Source organism: Polypterus senegalus, chromosome 12 (assembly GCF_016835505.1).
Source record: "Polypterus senegalus isolate Bchr_013 chromosome 12, ASM1683550v1, whole genome shotgun sequence".
Lineage (NCBI taxonomy): Eukaryota > Metazoa > Chordata > Cladistia > Polypteriformes > Polypteridae > Polypterus > Polypterus senegalus.
Window position 1 is genome coordinate 12175976 of NC_053165.1, and position 14314 is coordinate 12190289.

General features: G+C 44.7%; 1 protein-coding gene across 2 annotated transcripts in view; it reads right to left on the reverse strand.

Moving 5' to 3' along the window:
• lrrn1 (leucine rich repeat neuronal 1) overlaps positions 1–14314 on the reverse strand; it is a 66350-nt gene that overhangs the window by 33092 nt on the left and 18944 nt on the right. The gene's annotated exons all lie outside the window — the stretch shown is intronic.

Genomic DNA, 14314 nt, shown 5'->3' on the forward strand with positions numbered 1-14314 from the left:
CTGTATGTCAGGAAGTGGAATCGTAAAGAAAGATCTACCAGAGAGCATGGGAGTTGGGTTTGGATTGACTGAAGATGCACATCATCAGGCAATGGGAATCACTGGGGAATCGTGGGTCTCTTTAAAACACCACTTGGATAAGATAACAATATGACAGCCAGTCCCACTTTTCTTTGTCCTTAAGCCGATTCCCCAGAAGCTTTGTGGTCGAAAACTTACAAATCACAATGGACCCTCTTCAGTTAAAATTGTGTCATAATTTGTTTTACAGGTTCCGTCATCTTCTTATTATGATAGGACTGAAAGTAAAAGAGATATAAACGTAAATATTCTCTCTAGGTGATTTAAACTTTAGCCTAGTGTGACCACTCGGGGGCGTTGCAGCACCCCAAACCTCAGACACCAGTTCCAGTATAAATAAAAGGTTCATGCCCAGCAAATGCCTTATACAAAGGCTTCAAACGCGACGTAAACCAACACAATTCTTCTCCTTCTTTTTCCTCTCTCCTTCCACTCCTCCAGGTGAGTTTGTCCTTCGTCCACCTGACTCCATCTCGCCTGGATGAGGTTGAGCAGCCTCTTTTATCTTGGACCCGGGAGTACTTCCGGTTCTAGAATACAGCCCGAAGGAAGTACTTCTGGGTCAATCAGAAGTCCAAAAAAGTACAGATTGTGGATCCCATCAGCTCTCGCTCGTGGCCCCCACAGAACCCAACCAGGCTGCCTTATGGGACTACAGGTCCCAGCATGCCCATCACGTGGGGCTCCTAACCCTAGGAGGCTGCCACCTAGTGTATTGGGGGAGAAAACATTTATCAGTGCTCATCTCTCCCTGTCCTTCCATTGTACTGGACTCCCGGCCAGGTAAGGGTCCTTATTCAATCCCAACCAGGGAAGCCAGTATCTGCGTGCCGTCCATTACACTATCTAGAAATTGTCATTTCTGGTTTACTTACTCGCTTAACTTTTCCAAGGTGAGGAATCAATTAAGGAATCTAACCTCAGTAGTTTTAGCAGCACAGATAAAAGAGAAGTTTGTTTTTACGATAAACCGAACGAGATGTCGAGGAGGCAGGTACACGTTAATCACAAAAGCCTAACTACCGAAGCCAAAACGCTATTCAGAATTCCTAATAAAAACCCAAAATGAGTTGGAGCCAAATGGATTTTTATCATTTATCAGGCTTTTTTGTAAATTGCTCCAACTTACTACTGTAGCAGCCGATTGGCTGCTGAGGAGGGTAGATGGGTCCAGGAACAAGACTGAGAATTGCGAGATGTTCAAGCTAAGGAAGAGCTATTCGGAGAACCTTGAGGAAGACGAAGGGAGGTGGGCGGAGTCTGGGTGTGGCGGTTAAATAGGAGACGGGTCAAGGAAGGAAAGATGCTGTATCTTCTGAAGGAGCGAGGGGTGAAGAAGGGCTAGACTGGTTAAGACGTTCATGAGGTGTTTCCCGTGGCCAAAAACAACATGAAGGTTTAGGCGTGCTGTTTTGTTGATTTGAACTAAACCCCTAGTTTTGATATCCTCAAGTTGATGTTTGTGTCATTACTGCTGCCCCGTGGGCCTTCACAATACTCTCATGGTTGTTTCTGAGGTTGATCCGAAGTTCGGATGGGAGTTTGTCCATACTGAGGCGGTGCGTTGATGTCAAACTCTCATGGCTACTAATGTGCACCCATAAAAACCACCTGTAAAAATTTAAGAACCAAAATAATAACTGTCAAAAATTTTAAAAAATAACTAAATCTCTATTCAGACTTGATTAGATTTACACCAGGAGGCAAGGTAAAATAATTATCATCGTAGGATTCTGTCATTCTAGCCATGTCAGAACTGCTCGAGTCCATAATGTTTTGTGGACTGTGTGTTCACATCCTGGTAAAGATTACAGAGCCTTTTAACTCTAAAAGTCTGTAAAGAACAACTCAACACCATAGCACTCAAAAAGGTGCGCAGGGGATGAGCAGAGGGGAAGGGATTCCCCCTTGAAGACTGGAGCCCTCCTGATGGCATATGATATAAAATCGACCAACGAGTACTGGGGGGTGGAGTTTCTGTTTGGGATTGACACCTCTGCCATTGCATAAACATATACAGACAATGAACACTCTCAGACGTCACGAAGGTTTGGGGCAGCCACCTGTATATTGTTGAAAAAGTGCAGAAGAGATGTTTCTAGATCAGAGTCCACAACGGAACTGAACTACTGCCTTAAGAGGGCAGCTTTAAAGCCAAGTGGAGGATGGGACGTCATCGGGGCGGGCCCGGAAGTGACATCATCAGCTCCACCGGAACCGGAAATGACATCATCGGAAACACCAGAACGAGATAAGATTTCCCAGGAAGGATCTGTAAGGGATTGAGAGAGGTAATCGGTGCACCTCGCTGCCCCCTGGTTAGGCGTGGAATTACAACTATTCAGGCCCTGTAATTGTCTCCTATTCGCACGTGTGTGACAGTTGTTGGGGTGGAAGACTCGGCGCCTTTGCAATTGAGTATGAAATTGCCGAGAGTCTCCATTTGAGATTGGCGCCCTCACGATCGCATATAAAAATCGATGAGCAAGGGAGGGGAACCCTCAAGATCACCTATGAAATCGACAAGTTTGGGGTTAATCAACGCACGTCTTGAGAACAGAGCAGGGCTCAGGGAGGGACTTTGGCACCCCATGGCATGATACCCCTACTCAGCCTATGCCTAGAGCCAGTCCTTTTTTTTTTGTTAGCATATTTGGCTTTTTTTGGGTTGCTGTAGGTAGTCTGCCCCTTGCCTGTTATTCAACCAAATTTCTGCCATTTCGCTCCCTCTTCTTGTCCACTAACACCTTCCTATTAGTAAGCTGTTCATATTCCATGGGTACTACAGATGTAGAGGTGGTGGACTGAGCAGAACTGTCCTCTCTTAAATCGATTTTTTAACCAGCACTTGATTTAAGCTTAGCCCCATTAGCTACTGTTATATATGGGGCGGGGGAATCACAGTCATCATCGCTCCCAGTTCTCCTGTAATTGCAAACTAAAGAAACGAAATCATTGAAAATGAGAGCTCATCAGGCTTCTGTGGGTGTCCACTGCAGCACTCCTGATAGAGCTGATTTTACTGATACCCAATATTAGTGCGCATTATTTTGTCCGAGCGTCTCCTATGAAGCACGCAATTGTGCAGTTTATCATTTTCTGCAGCTAAAATAGCATCGTACCAAAATGAAGGCATTTTTTTTGTAAATATTTATAAAACTCTCTGACACTGATTCATTGCGTGCCGAGTAAAGCAATACATTAGAAGAAGCAACTGAAATGAAAGAATCAATCAAAGCAAATGAAAAATGGAGCAGAAGTGTACTGCAGCCTGCCGGGCAGCTTTAACCCGTTCCTGTCGAGTCCGTATGGTTCCAGGCCCTCCCTGGGTTATATGTTGGGGCACAGAGGTGCCCGTTTCATCAGACATTGGGTGGAGGACGTCAAGAGTTTAACCCTGCCATCCGTTTTTATAGATCTGTGACTGTCTAGGCAGGCTCATGAAGTGACGTGAAATGGTGGGAATGACCCTGCGGAGATCATTAATACAGGTATGCGCTGCTTACAGTAACATCCATGATGCGTTTTGAGAAGCAGGACTTTATGCACTTAGCAAAGCTACATGGGGGTCCATGGATGGGTTTCAGGGGTCTGTGAGGGTCAAATAAAAATGAACATTTATATTCACTATACAGCCTGGTACTGTTGATTTGGAGTAGATGTAGTAGTAGTAGTAGTAGTAGTAGTAGTAGTAGTAGTAGTAGTAGTAGTAGTAGTAGTAGTAGTAGTAGTAATGGTAGTAGATCTGCTTTAATTTGCCCAAGAGGATTGTATTTTATAATTATAACGAGTGGCCGTTACTTTTTGCATAAAAAAGGAGTGTTTGTTTTAGATTCTTTACTTTCAAGTTTAATAAAACTCTGTGTAGGTCATATACAGTGTATCCGGAAAGTATTCACAGCGCATCACTTTTTCTACATTTTGTTATGTTACAGCCTTATTCCAAAATGGATTCGATTAATTTTTTTTCCTCAGAATTCTACACACAACACCCCATAATGACAACGTGAAAAAAGTTTAGTTGAGATTTTTGCAAATTTATTAAAAATCACAGACCTGGGATTACTTCTGGTACTTCTAGAGCATGGCCTGACGGAAGCACTTCTGGATCAAATGGAAGTCCCATAAAGCAGGGATGAGGAATCCTTGTAGAAGCCCCTGGCAGCTCCTACTTCAACCATCAAGGCTCTTCTTCAGGCCTACAATATCCAGTGTACCTTGTGGGTATCTGCAGAGGTACAACTGCCCAAGGAAGCTGTCATCTATTCTGTTGGGGGAGCCCATAGTCCTGCTGAGTCATCCTCCCAACTGGATATTGTCCCTGAGTCCAACCCAGCTGGGACACCAGTGTACCCTCTCTGGCATTGGCATCTTCAGTCCTGTGTTCTGTTCGAGATAAGACAATTTTTGCCCTATTTCTTGTGGTGGCATAGGGCTGGCCTTCTGTCCACTTAAAGAACCATGCTCCATCCTGACCGGGACGTCTACATACGTGTGTTGTCCATCACAATGGTTATGCGGTAAACTTTAGTTGTAAGTAGGGAAAGATCCCGTTGTAATAAAATGATAGAAAGTACGACGCAGGACTGCCACCACAATGGCTTTGTATACAAGAGACATGAGATACACGTGTTGCGTGCGGGAACCTGTTGCGTCCGCTACATCACGTTCACCAATTGGGATTTCTGAACTCTATTATAGGACATATGAGGTTGGACATTGCCTGAATGGATATTATAGGTGCCCAGCTGTAGCGCCATGGGGCACATTCACCCACACCAGGTAAGTTGACCCCCTATCCTTTTTGGGTGGGGATCTAAAACAGTGAATGTGAGCTCTTGGAGGTTTTTGAAATGTCCATATCTGGGCAAAAAAAAAAAAAAAACGAAATGCCCATCTTTCAATTGACCCTTCACTGTGAGTGCAGATATATTCTAGGGACCGCGTTACACGTCTTTTACAAAACTTTTTTTTTACAACGCTACTCAAATGCACAGTCCGCAAGAGTCGTGACTAATGATGAGTCAAACGATCCACATAAGTTGAATCTGCAAAAATTAAATTGTGCTTCGCTTCCAACAAAATCCACGCCATTCACCCAGATGGTTCCTATTTGGATACGTTTTCAGGCATTAATTCCACATGCGTCTGCCTGTCATTCAGTTTTAAATAAAGAAGCATACTAGGATAAGATAATGGCTCAAGAAGGGGGTTATAGCAGAGTTCTGCGTTTTCCGTGTATAACAGCGTGTTTTAGCGCACTGTTTTATTGGCGGTGGGTTGTGAGGTGGGCCGCCGCTCCAACGATCTTGCTTGATTCACCAAAGGGACACCTCTCTGACAACTGTGCTCGATTTACCAAGGAGGGACCCTTCAGTCCAACTGGGACAACTGTGCTCATATTCACCAAGGGGGACCATAAAGCTCTAACTATCTATTCGATTTGAAAGGGGGACCCTCAGAAGACACTTAAGTGGGGAAAAAAGCTCGAGAAACACTGTTTTAGTGCATCTTCATAAAGAAAATATGCAGCATATCACATTTTTAAAAAACGTACGCCCTCCTCTGTATACGAGAAAGTAAAAATAAACCCCGTAAATCCCCCCCAAAAAAACCTCTTCAGTGAGTTTTGCTTTTGCAGCTGTGAAATTGCCTGAAAAACGATTTTTTGGTGAAATTGTATGCAAATTGACTACTCAGAACTTCACCCTGCCATGTGCTGCACTAACTTTGTAAACCTGACGTATTTCAAGAATTCTCTCTGGTAGTGTAACAAACGCTTAGATCCATTTTGGGTCCTTTCTTATTCTCTATATACCTTCACAATATTGGAGCTATTTTTAGGGAATTTAACATTTCTTTTCACTGCTATGCTGATGATACTCAGGTTTATATTCCTGTCTGCAATAAATCAACTGCACAACTGACTTTCTGAACTAAGATCTGGATGGCTAATCATTTTCTTGATCTGAATCAAAATAAAATGGAGGTGCTCATAAGTGGGTCCATCAGCTAAAGCCCAAATTGGTCTTGGACTTCTCGGCTCTTTCTCGGTCTTTTGTAAACCTCAAGTCCGCAGTCTTGGTGTTATCTTTGACAGTAACCTCTCTCTTTTGAGAAACAAGTACATTCTGTAGTCAAGAGTTCGTGTATTAGGTAAGATCAGGCCTTTTTTATCTTCTAGGGATCTTGAGAAAGCTACTCCTGCTTTTATCTCTTTCTCGCCTTGATTACTGCAGCTCGCAGTAATTAGCAAATCGCTGATACGCAGGTTACAGTTGGTCCAAAATGCTGCCACTCGCTTCCTGGTTGGGGCAAGAAAGTCTGATTCTGTTCCTCCAATATTAGTTTCTTTACACTGGCTGTTCAGTTTTCGAATTGATTTTAAATTCTTGATTTTTAAATCTTTACATGGGCTCGCTCCTGCCTGTTTATCTGAATTGTGTGCTGTACAGCAGCCATCTAGAGTGCTTAGATCTTCTGGTCAGCGGTCTCTTGTTGTCCCTCATACCGAGTGTCAAACTAAAGGGGACAGACAGGACTTTGTCAGCCTCACCTGTGGAGCTCTTTACCGCGTCACATAAAGGAGTCGACGACAATTCAAAACGAGATTAAAGACTCATTTCTATTCACGTGCTTCCATGACCTACAGTAATACTGATGGTTTCCTCATTGTGATTATATAACATCACTTCTATTTATTATTTATTTTATTTATGTTCATATATTTTATTTCTATTTATCCATCCATCCATTATCCAACCCGCTATATCCTAACTACAGGCTCATGGGGGTCTGCTGGAGCCAATCCCAGCCAACACAGGGCGCAGGGCAGGAAACAAACCCTGGGCAGGGCGCCAGTCCACCGCTGGGCACACACACACTAGGGACAATTTAGGATTACCTGCATGTCTTTGGACTGTGGGAGGAAATCCACGCAGACGCGGGGAGAACATGCAAACTCCACACAGGGAGGACCTGGGATGTAAACCGGGATATAAGTGCTACCCACTGTGCCACCGTGCCACCTTCTATTTAAGGTTATTTGTATGTTTTCTTTTATTCTATTATTGTAAAGCACTTTGGCCACAGCATTCCTATGTTGTTTTAAATGTGCTATATAAATAAATTGACATTGCCAAGTAATAAAAATAACCTTAGTAACGTATTGCAGCATGAAGCCACTCGCTGCCTTTGTGGAGTTTGCACATTCCCGAGTTTCCCTCGTGTGTTACGTTAATTGGCTCCTAATTAGCTCCATGCTGGTGCATATGTCAGTGGGCTCTGCAATAGACTGAGGACCACCCAGGGTTGGTTCCAGCCTTGTGTCCACCGTTTCTGGGCACTGCTACCGAATCCCACCCACCCACCTCCTCCATCATCATCATCATCATTTCCTTGAATTAGATTAGCAGGACTGAGAATGCTATGTTATTATAATATGCAAATTAGGCCTTCAGAAGACTTCGAAAGTGTGATTCATTTGCTTCTGTGACTTCAAAGGTGAGAGATTCTGTTTAGCTCTTCCTGTGAAAAATCTACGGGTTCTTTTTTTTTTTTCCCCCCCTCTTTTCAAAACAAAACTAATTTAACTCTTTATCGCTTTCATTTGGATGCGCTGCAGGGTGATGAAGGGTTTGTAAAGGCCTTATTGGTCCTCGAGCTGGACAGTTGCTGGGAGGTTCTGAGCAAGTCGATGAAGTCATAGTGGTCATTGTAGCAGTGTCGAGAAACATATTATTACCACACCACACCATTTGTTAAGCTTGCTTAGTCCTGAGGTGGGTTGCAGGAAGCTGCAGCCTAACTCAACAAGCATAGGATGCAAGGCAGGAACAATTCACTAGACGGGGCTTAGCTATGAGCTAAACAAAGGGGCTTGATGAACCGAATTGTCTCCCCTCACTTGTCAAATTTGTTATGTTCTAACGATTCCCTCTCTCCCGTCTTCATCGCCTGTATGAGTGGCCAAGTTGAGTTATGGGCGATGTCATCATTCAGGTCAGGTCAGGTCAAGCTGGGTAGCGTGCACTGGTACAGCGCATTGCCACACCCACCACACAATGAAACAGCTCGGGATCCTGGTTGGCAACCCCCCTAGGCAGATACGCGGTTCAGTCGCACCCATCTATCTGCCGCAGCCAGGTGTCACATTGGCATCCTCTTGGCCTGATCCAGCCTGAATCCTGCCAAGATCCTGTGAGCCGGACCACCCTCAGGGAAATCGCACCACATGGCCGTAGTGCCGTAACTGACGCTCCCTCACAATGTGCCTCATTCGGGCCTCCATGAGCAACACAAAATCAAACCAGAGGAACCCAAGGATTCTCCAAAGAGAAACACGTGAAGGAGTCCAGTCTTCGCCTCAGGTCACTGGATTGCGTCCATGACTCACAAACATTGAGCAAGATTGACTTGTCTCATCATTCCATCCTACGCTTTTTTTTCGTCTCTCTGCTGGTGAATTTGACCGCAGCTTTTATTATTTACTTGAGGTTGCCGACAAACTTTGTAAAGGTTTACTTTCACTAGAAAGCCTCGGCCTGCGTGACCCAACTCCGCACTCTCTCCCTCTCTCTTTCGCTCTGCTTCTACTCTCCCGTAGGAATAAAATAATTACAACTTTATCGATCCGCTACTTTTCAAGCGGATACCACTCCAGGGAATAATTAAGAGTGAAGGTGTCCGACGTTAGTTTAAGGCAGCCCATCAATATTCAGTAGGGGAGAAAAAAAAAAAAAAACAACAAATGCTATGTGAATCCCGTCAACGGTGTCGTTGGGTTTTATAGCTCCTTTCCACGCTGGCCTAAATGACAGGCAGACCTTTCCGTGGAGCACATAGGCCCACCTTTAACTCTTTCAGGGCGGATGTTGAACTTTTGTCAAAGATTGGGGGTAGAGGACACAGAGCTCCAGCTTTGACTTCATCCTAGCCGGTCGCCGGACTCTTGGACGTGTGCTTATACGGTAAAAACTGAAGAACAAGAAACGAAGGCAAGTGAGCGTTGCGGACCACGTAAATGGAGAAAGAACAGAAGTCGGTTCATTGATGGGTCGAGATTACCTAAACCGGTTGAGCTCTCGGCTAACTAAGGACGTTTATAATGATTGGCTGTCAAGCTGAAGTGATCTCAAGATACGTTTGCAGCACAACGGGTGACTTGGATATGTGATGGAATGCCATGAAGGCATTGAGTAATTACCGTATATACTCGCGTATAAGTCGATCATAAAAAAAAAAAAATCAATCAGACCTCAACTTATACGCCCGTTCAAGAATACAAATTTTTTTTTTACATCTTCTCGCCTCCTCCAATCTTGCATATCAAATTTTGTTGCAGAAGCGCAGTTATCAATTTCTTTCGCCACTTCAACTCCAGCTTCATATTTCCTTCTGATTGAACGCTCCATCGTAGATAAGGGATGCTCTTACGATAAAGGTGTATCAGGGTGTGAGATACAAAAAAAAACAAAACACAAAACCGTGCAAACATCGCTTCGGAATAGTTTGGGTATTACCGTGTAGTCACGTTGGCACAATACATATTGGCCGTGTGTGCCGTGGTTACTCTCTCAGGTGAGCGTTAGCATATCGTAATCACTTGGACCAATAGCACGAGTTTTCCACATTCGACTTATACGACTGACATTATAAAATATGGGAAATTATACGGTAAGATCAACCTCGACTTATCCACGGGAGAACTTAAACGCGAGTTTCTCCCTGCCATTCTTCGTTGCACGATTTGATACTCTCATACACAACGAGAAGTCGCGTCGAATCCTGTAGTAGTAGGGGTGCCGGCTTTAGGAAACAAACATTTCCGCTAGTACAGATGCGACATCTTCTATGACTGCATTATTACTGACTAGTTTTCTTACTCCCGGCCATAAATCTACCAATAAAAGACCCCAATGGAAGCCATGTTTCTAGAATTTTTGGACCCTAAGTGTTCTACCTATTTTGGGGTTTACCCAGTCTGTCTTCTCTGTGTGAGTGGGGAGCTTCCCATTTGCCACAGGACCCCAGGTGGTCTTTTAGGTTTGTTTATGCCAGAAACCCAATCCTGAGCAAGCCATTTGTTAAATCAGAGTACACAGTGACAGTGGCGGCCGCTGTTTCTCACTGGGCAGACTGGGGATGGCATTCTCTATCAGATGAGGAAAGGAATTTAAATTTGCACCAGCTACTGTATGTTTCAAAGAAACATTTCTCATGTGGGCAACGCAATAGAAAACCAATTAGGCGCACGCTCTGATGGTCTTCCTTTCTTCCCGGCTCATTTTATCAGATTAGGTGGACAGGTGAGTGGGAGGAATTCCTTCGGGGCCATAAGGAGTTTAGGCTTTACTTAGAAAAACGAAGGTTTGTGGGGTGGGCGTTAACGCTGTCCTACATATGAAGACAACCATAACAAGAGAAATGGCCTGCATGGTTAGTAGTAATAGGCCTTTAATCACTGCAAATCGTTCCCTTTGAAAACATTTCAAGGGCAGCGCGGTGTAGGGGACGACAAGATGCGGGTTCTGTTCGTGACTCCAACGTATCGTGCGATTTGGAGAGACTCACTTAAGCAGCCTGTGCTTCGTTTGTATATAAATATTTTTTTTAATCTTTCAAGTGACTTCAACCAAATCTCCAATAGCAACGTGGGTCGTCGCCCCAAAGGTATCCCCACCAAGTCTTTTAACCAGAGTCACAGCGATGACTTAATGTCACCTCACCTTACGGGCATTTCATAGGCCGCTCTGCTCTTCACCCTACTTTCGTTTACTTCCAAGGGCTTCCCCAAGCATTCTGTCTACCAAAAGACAACGGATTTATACTTTTCAGAAGATTCAAAAAGCCACAAGGAATCGGCCTCCTGAGACCTGTCCCCTGATGAAAAAATGATCTATTCTTAGAAATGTTAGCATCTCATAGGTAGGAAAATAAAAATGCTGCTTGTCCCATTTCTCGGAAACACTGAGGCTTTTCCTGCCGTTTTTACAACCCTGCGGATATCTGAAAACAGAGGTGGAACGTGCGGAGGTAACGGCAAGCTGAATAGCGGCTCTGCAATGCTTACTTTTAACTGGGCTGGAACAATATGTGTTAGACCACCAGGGGGTGATATGTCACCAGATGTGATATGTGCGTCATTAGGCAGAGGTAGGCACCTTCAGACACTTCTATCACATTTTGTGGTGTTGCAGCCTTGTGCTAAATGCCCCCAAACCCCAGCATTAAGCAACACTGAATACCCCAGAACAAAAAAGTGAAAACAGGAATTAAGGAATTTTTCAAAATATACTAAAAATTAAAACCGAGATATTCCACCGACACAAGTATTCAGACATGTTGCCATGACACGTGAAATCTGGCCTCAGGTGCATCCCATTCTATTCCAGGTTGGCCCTTGCAATCCGCGGGTTTGCGATTCATGGATCCCCCTATTCGCGGGTTTGTCACCAATAAGTAAATAAGAAATTATTTTGTCAGTATTGAGGCCTGTTGCGGAGAACTGCAGACGACGCTGCAGCCCTGTTACTTAAATGGACTGCAAATCCCAGCAGTCCCAGGAGTTCCTTGTCATGGGGCAGCTTCGCTGTTTTGATGTGGGGGATGCTGGGTGAAAGATGAGGGTGCTCGTGTTATAAGTGAGCCGTAGCAAGCCGGCAGGATCGCAATCAGTGGTGTCTTTCTGTTTCAATGCTTCACTGCACAAATGGATTATAATTACACCCATCAGATTACAGTCTTCTCTGTGCCTGCTTATTAGTGTGATTTTGTTGGGGTTGAAAAACTAAGCGCAGGTGCAGCAGAGATGCCTGTCACACAGAGACATCAAGCAGCCATGCTCACCTTCTACAATTTACTGCATATTCCCCAACATTGATTTTTCTCAGACAAATTCTCCTCTGTTAAAGCAGCAATTAGGACACTCGTGCTCCCTGTCGCTGGCCACTAATCACCAATAAATGCAGGGGTTTCTTCCTCTGAACGCACTTGTAAATTCTTGAAGCAGTTAATGGCTCACTCAGCCCGAGCCCTGGGCGCCGTTGACAGCTCCTACTTTCCGAGATGGTCAAAAGCCAGAGATGTTCACTGAGACGCTAGAGGCGGTAAAGCGAGGACACCAGAAACCCGACAGCTTCGTCAATCAGGAACAACTTGTCTTGTTCAGAAGCTCATTGGCTGGAAGGTGAGTGACCAAGTTCCCACTTCCGCTGTGAAGCCCCGTCCTTTCTGGGATGGGATGGCACTATAAAACTGTCAAAGCCTCCAGAGGTACGCAGTTCAGTAAAGAACCAGACGGAGAGGAGGACAGAATGACTTTATATATAATATAATATAATATAATATAATATAATATAATATAATATAATATAATATAATATAATATAATATAATATAATATAATATAATATAATATAATTAGTGGCAGATGGCCGGGACCCATGCCTGGTTGGGATGCCCCTTTGACACTGGGAAGCAGCCATGGGATGCACACTACGTCCCCCGAAACACTTGGTGGCAGCCCCCACAAGCAGGGTTGCGTTGGGGCCAATATTTTGGAACACCGGAGCTCATTCCTGTTGGGCTCTGTGGCCACCAGCAGGGGGAGCTGAACGGGCCTAACGAACCTGTCTGGGCAGGAACACAGCCACACCAAGAGGTGCAGCTGGAAGTGGGTCAACGAGCACCTGCAGCACTTCTAGGTGGGCTATAAAAGGAGCCAATAGTCACCACTCCAGGTGCCAGAGTCGGTAGGAGGAGAAGGACAAAGCTGCCTTGGAGGAGTGAGGGAAGAGGAGTGATTTTTGGGTGTTTTTGGTGTTTTGGGAATGTGTTGGACCTGTGGGACACGGGGAGACGTGCCCCATGGCTGAAGAAAAATACAATTTTTTAGTTTTATTTTATGTGTGCCTCTGGTGTCTGTGTCGGGTCAATGCCTATACAGTGCCTTTTGTCACAATATACATACACACATACATATATCAGCACACACACACACACACACACACACACACACACACACACACACACATATATATACATACATATATATATATATATATATATATATATATATATATAGTTTTAAAGTTTCAATGTGTAGTGAAAATCCCTGCCACTTGCTAAGCAGACCCCATGTAAAAGAGGCTCTGGGACGGTGGTCTATAGGAAAGGCACTACATTGTAGACCTGCGATTATATCAAAGCTGAACACATTTCTTCTAACAGTGAGTGCTGCATTACAGAATTCAAAGTTGGCCAAAGGACGTGAATTCTCCGGATAGACGCACAATGCCATCTTCCTCAAGACGCTTCCCCACCTCACGTACTCTCAAGCTTTGTTGTGCCCCCCCCACCCCAAGAGTAATGCGCAGAGACCTAATTAATCCACTTAGCTGGGCAGCCGTGGCTCCGTCACATGGCTTGGCTGACGATGCCGTCCTTGCAGGTGCCATTTGGCTTGAGCTGCCAGGTCTCGGGAGGGCAACAGCTTATTTCTTTACGCGTCCAACACTGCTGATCCGACAGACTTAAATGCTGACCCCACCCCCCCATCCTCCCCCAGTTCCACACCTCCCACGCCTCAATGTCACAGAAGTGGTGGCATCACCAAGGTGATCCTGAGCTGGCAGTTCCTCCTCCTGGTCATGTCGCTGCTTCTGCCAAGACGATCCCTAAAGTCACATTAGATGACTTTTTACGGCAATTTTTTTAGCCAATCTTAGCCAGTGAGAAGGCAGCTGGTGCTGCGCTCCCTTTATCGCCTAAGTGCCCAACGATGGAGACCAACTAGTCGGAGACCGGCTCGATTTCCCATTAGACAAAGGGACAGGCAGTGTATGCAGGAGACCAACCAATGCTCATTCGGAAGTAAAATGCACAGAATGTAATTGATGAGTAATTAGGAACCTCACAAACGGAAGAGAAGACCATCTGTCTGACATCTCGTGTTTTATGTACTAAAACTGAATGGACAAAATAAAAAAACATTGAAACTGAAGAAGAACGCACCACAGCTATTAACCCTTCGTACACTGCATCTGTACAGCTCTAGCTCTGTGAATCTCGTCTGTCTGATGTCTCATATCTCACATACCATAACAGAATCGAAAAAAGAAATAAAGGGCACTCGCTGCACAGATGTTAATCCTTCATAGCACGCCGGGTCGGCGCTGGCTCCGTTGGGTAACACACTATTGGCTGTCAGAAAAATGGGCACACACGATTGCAC